Source organism: Pongo pygmaeus, chromosome 10, assembly GCF_028885625.2.
Source record: "Pongo pygmaeus isolate AG05252 chromosome 10, NHGRI_mPonPyg2-v2.0_pri, whole genome shotgun sequence".
Classification (NCBI taxonomy): domain Eukaryota; kingdom Metazoa; phylum Chordata; class Mammalia; order Primates; family Hominidae; genus Pongo; species Pongo pygmaeus.
Genome location: NC_072383.2, coordinates 33,875,905 through 33,886,932, shown reverse-complemented (window position 1 = coordinate 33,886,932; position 11,028 = coordinate 33,875,905).

The window sequence follows — 11,028 nt, the reverse complement described above, 5'->3', positions numbered from 1 at the left end:
TGGAAAAGCGCAGTATTAGGGTGGGAGTGATCCAATTTTCCAAGTGCTGTCTGTCACCCTTTTCTTTGACTAGGAAAGGGAATCCCCTGACCCCTTGTGCTTCCTGGGTGAGGTGATGCTTTGCCCTGCTTCAGCTCACACATGGTGCACTGCACCCACTGTCCTGCACCCACTGTCCAGCACTCCCCAGTGAGATGAACCTGGTACCTCAGTTGGAAATGCAGAAATCACCCATCTTCTGTGTCGCTCATGCTGGGAGCTGTAGACTGGAGCTGTTCCTATTCAGCCATCTTGACTCCACCTCCATAAATTATTTAAACAATGCTAAAATGTTTTGAGTGGAAGTAGTTTTTTATTATAAATGTACTTCAAAAGCATTTCCTATATTAGATTTAGAAAATATAATTTTGGCCAGGCATGATGGCTCGTGCCTGTAAACCTAACACTTTGGGAGGCTGAGGCAGGAAGATTGCTTGAGGCCAGCATTCCAGACCAACCTGGGCAACATAGCAAGATCTTGTCTCTACAGAAAATTTTTTAAATAGCCAGATGTGTCTGGGCGCCGTGGCTCACACCTGTAATCCCAGTACTTTGGGAGGCTGAGGCGGGCAGATCACCAGGTCAGGAGTCCGAGATCAGCCTGACAAATATGGTGAAACCCCGTCTGTACTAAAAATACAAAAATTAGCCAAGCATGGTGGTGTGCACCTGTAATCCCAGCTACTCAGGAGGCTGAGGCAGGAGAATCACTTGAACCCAGGAGGCGGAGGTTGCAGTGAGCCAAGATCATGCCACTGCACTCCAGCCTGGGCAGCAGAGTGAGACTCTGTCTCAAAAAAAAAAAATAATAAGTAGCCAGATATGGTGGCTCTAGTCCTAGTTATGCAGGAGGCTGAGATAGGAGGATCACTTGAGCCCAGGAGTTCGAGGTGGTAGTGAGCTATGATTGCACCACTGCACTTCAGCCTGAGAAAGAAAGAGAGAGAGAGAGAAAAGAAGGAAGGAAGGAAGGAGGGAGGGAGGGAGGTAGTGAGAGAGGGAAGGAAAGGAAAGGAAAGGAAAGGAAAGGAAAATGTAACTTTTAAAAAGATATCCACTATAGTAAATAATAATAACAATAGCTTTATAAAACCTCAGATGAAACCTAACAAAAGAAATGCAAAAATAACAAAGGTATATGTGAATTATGTCCCAGTAAAACTATTTTTTTAATGTATACAGTTTTATTTATTGTAATATCATTAGCTTCTGACAAGGTAACACCAAGAGGTACTGGACAAATATTTATGACATTTGTAACTTGGCAACATTTTTTTAAATTTTACTTTAAGTTGTGGGATACATGTACAGAATGTGCAGGTTTGTTCCATAGGTATACATGTGCCATGGTGGTTTGCTTCACCTATCAACCCATCATTTAGGTTTTAAGCCCTGCATGCATTAGGTATTTGTCCTAATGCTATCCCTCCCCTTGCCCCCCAACCCGCAACAGGCCTCAGGGTGTGATGTTCCCTTCCCTGTGTCTATATGTTCTCGTTGTTCAACTCCCACTTATGAGTGAGAACATGCAGTATTTGGTTTTCTGTTGCTGTGTTAGTTTGCTGAGCCCAATAAAGCTCTTACCAAAAAAGCAAATTAACATAAAAAATACATATATTTAGAAATAATGCTTTCTTTCTTTTTTTTTTTTTTTAAGAGACAGATTCTTGCTCTGTCACCCAGGCTGGAGTGCAGTGGTGCAATCAAAAGTCACTATAAACTCGAACTCCGGCCCTCAAGCCTCAAGCGATCCTCCTGCCTCAGCCTCCTGAGTAGTTTGGACTACAGGCACCTGCTACCGTGCCCAGCTAATTTATTTTTTATTTTTTTATTTTTTGTGGAAACAGGGTCTAACTATGTTGCCCAAGCTGGTCTTGAACTCCTGGCCTAAAACAATCCACCCACCTAAACTTCCTAAAGTGTTGGGATTATAGATGTGAACCACTGTGTCTGGCCTCATGTAACATTTTGGTATATGTTCTTCAAAATGTTTTTAAAGAAAATAGAGTATACTGTGCATACTATTATGAAATCTGCTTTTCTGTTTTGACATATTAAGACTATTTTTCCAAGTCAATGAACATTAAAAATCATATTAATGGTTAAATAATATTTCCTTTTATGAATATACCATAATTAATCAAATCTGTTGCTGGACAATTATAGCATTTTCAATTTTTTATTTTTATTTTTTTTTTTTTTCGAGATGGAGTCTTGCTCTGTCGCCCAGGCTGGAGTGCAGTGGCGCCGTCTCAGCTCACTGCAACCTCCTCCTCCTAGGTTCATGCCATTCTCCTGCCTCAGCCTCCTGAGTAGCTGGGACTACAGGTACCCACCACCACGCGCGGCTAATTTTTTGTATTTTTAGTAGAGACGGGGTTTCACCGTGTTAGCCAGGATGGTCTCAATCTCCTGACCTCGTGATCCGCCCACCTCGGCCTCCCAAAGTGCTGGGATTACAGGCATGAGCCACCGTGCCCAGCCCATTTTCAAATTTTTATGTTAAAAGATATAATGTAAGAATATTGTCAGTTTTTTTTATTGGACATAATTCTAAAAGAAAAATTGTGAATGAAATACACATTTTAATGTACAAGTTAAAAAAAGTTACATCAATTTAAATTCTGAAAATTCTCATTTTCACATACCTGTGTCTAAATTGGAAATTATCATTTTATCTTTGTTGAGTGAAAACTGGCATCTCATTGTAATCTTAAATTGCATTTCCTTAATTGCTAGTGCATTTCAACAATTTTTATATATGTATTCATGATATGAATTTTTAATTGTCTGTTTGTATTCTTTGCTCACATTTCTTTTGATATGTTTGTCCAAGTGTTTTTGGAAGATAAATCTAGTTAGGGGATTCTAAATAGTTTGAGGCATGTGTCCTATCTGAATGCAACTGAAGGAAGATAAGATTTCAGAACATAAATCTTCATTTTACTTGTATTGCTATAAACTGTGCTTTGTTTTGTTTAGGCCCAGAGTGATGTTATGGGTAAAAAATAATAATAATAATAATAACCAAAGCAATTTCAATTTTTAACCCAATATAGTCAATACTCATGATCCATGTTAGCAAAAGTAATTTCAATTTTTAATCCAAGTTCTTTACTTCTATTTCTTCAATGCTGTGAAGGAAAGAAGATACATATCCTGCTTAATAATACTTGTTGGACATTCTCTTTTTCTTCTCCCACCCACACTCTTACTTGAAGTGCCTCTTGAGTCTGTTTCTCTCTTCAAAGCCACCTAAAAATTCTTCTATAGTCTAGGCAACTTTTGTTCCTATTATCTCCCTCTGTCTCACTACTACTTATCATGTGTTGGAAAAATGTAATTAAAAACAGAATACCCTGCCAACTCAAAAAACGTCTCCAGAAAAGTAGAGGAGAAAGGACACAGTTTCATTATCAAATAAGCACTAAACCAGAATGTGACACATATCACAGGCATTCCACTAAGATTGCAAAGACAGAAAGGACTCTCACCCTTTTATATAGCTAAGCAGACACATCCCGTTACATACATGTTCTCAAGATTGACAATAACTACTCCCCAAGGAAGAGGACTTGACAGAACTATTTGTCACACACATCCCAGTTTTACCTGATAATTGCAGTGGCCATTTGTGTTTGCAAACTGGCTTTATCCAAAAGAAAGATAAATTTCTCATATCTTTATAACTGGAGGTAGTTTAGGAGTGAGGCATCCATGAAACTAAACTCCTGTCATCTCACAAAAACTGAGAGATAGGGACACTATAGTCCTTGATGATTACATTTCAATGAGATAGTTCCCTGTTCCTTTAAAAAAAAGAAATCCTGGGTTGTAAAGCAGGCAGGAGGCTTATTTAGGTTTTAAAAGGTTTATATACATCTTGGCTGAGCAGGGTGGCTCATGCCTATAATCCCAGCACTTTGGGAGGCTCAGGAGGGCGGATCACCTGATGTCAGGAGTTCAAGACCAGCCTGGGCAACATGGCGAAACCCCATCTCTACTAAAAATACAAAAAATTAGCTGAGTGTGGTGGCAGGCACCTGTAATCCCAGCTACTCAGGAGTCTGAGGTAAGAGAATCACTTGAACCCGGGAGGCAGAGGTTGCAGTGAGACAAGATTGTGCCACTGCACTCCAGCCTGGGTGACAGAGCGAGACTCTGACTCAAAAAAAAAAAGAAAGTTTCTATACATCTTAAAAGGACAGAGAAATAATTTACAATCCCAAGTTTTCTAAAGAAAATGCTCTGAGGGAAAGGATGGAGTGGCTTTCCCTTTTGCACAAAGGAATATTTTTTTTCTTTCTCATTTTTTATTTATGCTTACAAAAGCAAATTGGCTTAAACTTAACCTTACTGAGATTGGCAACACCAAACCTTCTGCTGAGGGGAAGGAAGGGGAGGCCAGGCCAGAGTCCTCTATAGTGAGAAGGCTGTGAGGAGGGGAGAGGAGGAGAGGAGAGGAGGAGCTCCAATTAATTTGCTGAGTGCCCTGGGGGCAAAATGATATAACTTTTGCAAATCTCAGTTTTCTTATCAGACAGCTGAGAGGATGATTACTTATGCAGTTCCTCCCAACTGCAAAATTCTGTTTTTCATCAGCTGCGCATAACTCAGAAAATAAATGGTAATGGACTATTCAAACAGGTGTTCTAGTAAAAAGTGAAACACACAAATTTCCAGAAAGGTGAAACATGACTTCAAATAATGAAGAGAAGAAGCCGAGAAGAAAGAGAAATGCAAAGACCAGGCTACCTCATCCTGAGCATAGAGCAATTCACATAGAACCGCCAACAGCCATGAAGCAACAAGGCACAGACTTAGCTGGGAAATGATTCCCAAATCTCTGTGCACTGAGTTCTGCTAAGCTACCTCCCTGACTTTTCAGCTATAGCATGAAAAATCATAGTCAATTCAATCATCTGGGAATATGAAGATCATGATATCTAAATTATAAAAAAATTCCAACACAGAAACTTAGAATGGTCAGATTTTACAGATTAAGGACTGATTCATCCTTTATTTTCTAATTTGTCAACAAATTAAAATAATGTCTCTTTATGTTAAATAAATGTAACTAGGTATATCATTTATCTATTGCACAATAATGCTGCATAAAAAACAACCATAAAACCTCAGTGGCATGTAACAACAGACATGTATCCAGCTCAGGAGGCTGTGGATTTCCATGATTTGGCTGAGCTCATGAGTGCCACTAAGCTCATGAATGGTCCACTAAGTATCAGCTGATCTGGAACTCGTTGGCTGGAAGAACTCAGAGAATACAGCTCTATTCCATGTGTTGCTCCTCATCCAACAGGCTAACCTGGAATCTCCAGGATGAGGACAACAGCCACCAGTGAAAGAGCATTTTCAGCCTCTGCTTGGTCACTTTCCTTAGTCTTAGGATAACCAACTCATTCTGATTTTCCTGGTCTATCCCACATCCAGGAAACACCCTCAACTCCAAGCAAACCAGACCAGCTGGTCACCCTACAATATCTCATTGGACAAAGCAAGTCAATTGCATGAGCTCAAAATCAGAGTGGAGGGGCCCACAAGTTACCTGGCAAAGAACATAGGTAGAGAGGGGACAGAGAATGTGAGCCATTCATGCAATCAGTCTACCACACAAGGTTTTTAACTTCTCACTACCTAAGCATTCTGTTGTGATAAAACAATCTATGGCAGGTGGTTTGAAGCCTGTTCCATGTTTGTAATTTCACCTCAGTTCCTACATATGTCTTTGACAAACAGCTCCTCAAGCTGGACCTCTTAGCTGGCTAAGGTATGGTTTTTGAATGGCAAAACAAAAGATGTGCAAAACTCTTGACTTGATACAAAACTGTTGAACTCAATACAATGGTTTCCAACCTTGGGGCATCAGACTTACAGTGATAGCATCTTTGACAGTTTCTCCTCAAGAACAAAAATCAATACATCCTAGCTTAACCTATTAGTAATTTTCTAATTAACAAGATATCTGCTAGAATTCTACAGTATACTTCCAAATTAAAGAACTGTGCATTTGACCTAACCTATGGAACTACTAACGAAGGTATATGTGGTCCTCCCTCCTCAAAAAACAAACAAAAATGTTACTCTACCCATACAGTCAAAGCACAGACTTTCATGTGAAGTGTGTAGCATTAGGTGCATATTCCATGTTAGAGTTACAGAGAAAGCAAAACATTCCACATTTCCAAAAATGTAAATCTAATGCTTATTTTCATCTATGCAGTTGTTATTTTATCCAATGGGAGGAAGACTGATCAGCTCCATATTTTGAGGAATTTCTTCTTTTCTATATTCCTACTAAAGTCTACTAAAGTCTCTATTGCCAACAAGGATAACATAGAACTTCTTTTAGAAAAGATAATATCATTAGTCATCTAATCTGGGATGGATAACTTTTTGATATCTCATTTAGTCTTCATAATGAACTCACACAATCTACTATTATCTATGCTTTTTTTTTTTCTTGTTCTATTTCGGAAACTTGAAAATGAGAACATTTTGATCTTGCTCTTGAGGATTATTCTGGTCCTGCTGATGCCAGGCAAGAGAGCCCCAAAGTGGAGCTTAGCCCATAAGGGCTCTTGGCTTTCCCCAGGAAAGAATTCAAGGGCAAGCCAGAGGTAGAAGAAAACAGCTTTATTGAACAGGTAGTGTTACAGCTTCGGTGGTGTTCCAGCCCTGTGACTGTTCCTGCAAAGCAAGGCTACCCCTAGGCAGACAGTAGCAGCTCAGGGCAGTTTTGCAGTCATATTTACAACCACTTTTAATTGTATGCAGATTAAGGGGTGGCTTATGCAGAAATTTCTAGGGAAGGGGTAGTAGCTTTTGGATCATTGGGTCATTTACCCTGGAAAGGAGCAGTAACTCCCGGGCGTTGCCATGGCAATGGTAAATTGACATGGCACACTGGTGGGCCTGTCTGATTGAAAACTGCTTCTGCCCCAGCTATTTTTAGCTAGTCCTCAATCTGGTCCAGTGTCCAAGCCCCGCCTCTGGAGTCAAGTTTCACCTCCTACTTCACGGCCTTCAACAGCTTTAAATATGTAACGGTTATGTCTCCAGAAAAGGAGACAATGTGTTTTCTAGACTGATTCTCAATTACTGTGTTTTCCAAACACAGGCAAGATCTACCTGAGATATCCATGAGAGTGGATATGTGAAAAATGTGCAAACCCCTTCAGCTCAGGTGACCACACAGTCCCTGGTCACCTCCCATAATCTCAAGCTTTTACAGAAATAAAAACTAGTTCTTCATAAGTCTGTCAATTTATATAATATTGAGTATATTGTTCACTTAGCTAATCATCTCCATATTAAATAGTAACAATATTTATTAAATGTGTTTATCCATTTGTTCCAAAGAAAAAAATTAATACATACCATTCTCTCCACAAGAAAAAATCAGAGCAATAAAAATATAATTTTGTAAAATATAATAAAATTTTAGAAACAGATCCAATTATATATTTTTTAAAATTGTGACAAATATAACACTTCAAAACTGTGAGGAAAGGATCAATAAGTTAATGAATGGTGTTAGAAAACTACCCAAAAATAAAATCTAGAATGACTAAAGATTCAAATGCCAATATGAAAAAATCCTAGGTGAAACTAGAAATATGTGTGTAAATATCATAGTGAAGGAGTTTATAAATATAAAATCATGGGCCGGCAATGGTGGCTCACACTTGTAATCCCAGCACTTTGGGAGACCGAGGCAGGCAGATCACAAGGTCAGGAGTTCAAGACCAGCCTGGCCAACATGGTGAAACCCATTTTTACTAAAAATACAAAAAAAATCAGCCAGGCATGATGGCACACTCCTGTAATCCCAGCTACTCAGGAGGCTGAGGCTGGAGAATCACTTGAACCCAGGAGGCTGAGTTTGCAGTGAGCCAAGATCACACCACTGCACTCCAGCCTGGGTGACAGAGCGAGACTTTGTCTCCAAAAAAGTAAAATAAAATAAATATAAAATCATAATACAGAAGCCATATGGGATGACAGAGGGGTGGCGGAGGAACGGCAATGCTGTTTCCAAAAATTTTTCTTAAAAACACATGTTTCTAAAGCTGGGCGTGGCAGCTCCTACCTATAATCCACCACTTTGGGAGGCCAAGGCAAGAGGATTGCTTGAGCCCAGGAGTTCAAGACAAGCCTGGGCAATATGGCAAGACCTCATCTGTACAAAAAAAATTTTTAAATTAGCTGGGTGTGGTAGCGCACACCTGCGATACCAGCTACTGGGGAGGCTGAGGTGGAAGGATCACTTGAACTCAAAAGGGCAAGGCTGCAGTGAGCTAAGTTCATGCCACTGCACTCTAACCTGGGTAACAGAGTAAGATCCTCTCAAAAAAAAAAAAAAGAAGTTACCAAAAATGAAGGAGGGCTCTGAAGATTTTATCAAACTAACCATCTCACCCCCAGTACATCAGCATGGCTATCTGTCTGTCGTTTATATGGTGATAAGGGGATGGGTCAAAATAAATGCATCCATCCCTATGAGATTCCTGAGCAGATGCTAGGCACCATGCCAGACTCCGGGGATGCAGAGATGACTCCATTCCACAATAGAAGAACTTAGAGAGTTCTGTGAATCAGACAGATTTCTGCTCATAATACAGGGATCATGAAGAAAACAAGCTGTGGACAGGCAGCAAGAATCACAATGTACCAGCCCTGAAATTGTGCTTTACTTCACAGAAAAAATATATATAGATCAGAGGTCCCTGAAATGGTAACAGCCAGAACAATAATCTAAAGACACATCTGCTTAGATTTTACCCTGTTCGTGTGTGTTCTAGAGATCTTTCTGTGATCCTGACAAATTATTTTTCCCTTAACCTCAGCTATTTCATTTACAAAATAGAGGTCTCAAACTAGCTAGCCCTTAAGGTTGCTTCTTGTTGCAACATTACACACCAGCCTAGCAAGTAGCTTCAAAATCATAAGACAGGTGTCCAGGCCATGCATCACACTGTAACCTAGAGTATATGTATTAATCATATGTGTTATAACTGCTTTAGGCCTTCTCTGTTTTTCCTGGAGCTGACCTCTTTCTAGAATAGACTATTCCCTCACCTTCCTGGGATCTAGGAGCTCATGAAACATTTTCTTAAGGTTTTGTGGAGCTTTTGTGCACCTACTTTTGCATTCTCATAAACAGATGTGCCTTCTTGTATAAACTCCTTAGAACATTTTCTTTTGCAAGGTTATAAGTATATAGCTTTGCAAAGACTCTTAGCTAAGGACACTGGGCAGTTGCTTTCTTAAGTGCGTATGCAGGGTATAAGGGAAACAGCATTGCTTGGGAATGAAAAGGCCTGGATCCTTGTTTCAGCAATCATTAGCCTACATAGAATTAGACAGTATCTTACACACAGCAGGCACTCAGTAAATTTCTGTGGAATTGAATTAGAGCTGCTAGGCCATTATTGTGAAGGATTTTGATGTTGTAACACTACCATCTAGTGGGAAATCTGATCTGAAAAAAATTCAGTGTTCCCAAAAACATTCTTTTGAACACCTTTGAATCAAATGGTATGGATACATTTTTAAACTACTGCATGTCAAGCCAGCATTTCTTGTAGTATTGTTACTGGAAAGGGGTCCCAATCCAGACCCAAGAGAAGGTTCTTGGGTCTCGCACAAGAAAGAATTTGAGGCAAGTCCACAGAGTAAAGTTAAACAAGTTTATTAAGAAAGTAAAGGAATAAAGAATGGCTACTCCATAGGCAGAGCAGCCCCAAGGGCTGCTGGTTAACCATTTTTATGGCTATTTCTTGATTATATGCTAAACAAGGGGTGGCTTATTCATGAGTTTTCCAGGAAAGGGGTGGGCAATTCCTGGAACTGAGGTTTTCTCCACTTTTTAGACCATATAGGGTAATTTCCTGACCCATGGCATTAGTAAACTGTCATGGCCCTGGTGGGAGTGTAGCAGTGAGGATGACAAGAGGTCAGTCTCATTGCCATCTTGGTTTTGGTGGGTTTTAGCCAGCTTCTTTTATCGACAAGGTCTTTATCAACCTGTTTTATCAACAAGGTCTTTATGACCTGTATCTTGTGTCAACCTCTTATCTCATCCTATGACTAAGAATGCCTTAACCTCCTATGAATGCAGCCCAGTAGGTCTCAGCCTCATTTTACCGAGCCCCTATTCAATATGGAGTCACTCTGGTTCAAATGTCTCTGACAGTATGATCACTGGAGTCGCAATATATGAATAGGTGATATATGAAAAAAGGCATTGTGGTTGAGTAACTTTGGGTAACCCAAAGTAAAACAAAAATAAGCCGCCTTTAAAAAATGTACGGCTTCTCAAACGGTTTTTTTGTTTGTTTTTTAGATGGTCTCATTCTGTCACTCATGCTGGAGTGGGCACAATAAAAGTTCACTGCAGCCTTGACTTCCCAGGCTTAGGTGATCATCCCCAACTCAGCTTCCCAAGTAGCTGGGACTACAGATGCACACCACCATGCCCAGCTAAGTTTTTTTGTGCGTTTTTTGTAAAGAGAGAGTTTTGCTATGTTGCCCAGGCTGGTCTGGAACTCCAGGGCTCAGGTGATTTGATGGCCTCTGCCTCCCAAAGTGCTGGGATTACAGGTATGAGCCACCACGCCCCACCCTTTTCTCCAAAAGTTATTAAATCAACAACAAGACTTACAATTAATGTCACTTTTACTGAGGACAAATACAGTAATATGCAGATTTCACACCTTTATTTGAATATTGGTCTCTTTTTTTTCTTGGAGCATCTCATAGGAATAGTGTTCTATATGACACATTGTTGTAATAAGATCAGATAAAAATGTTGATCGAATTACACTGGTATGGTTATCAGGATAAATTGATCTATCTCATGCACTTATTTTGGTACTCTCTTTTTTTTTTTTTTTTTGAGACGGAGTCTCGCTCTGTCGCCCAGGCTGGAGTCAGTGGCACAATCTTGGCTCACTGCAACCTCTACCT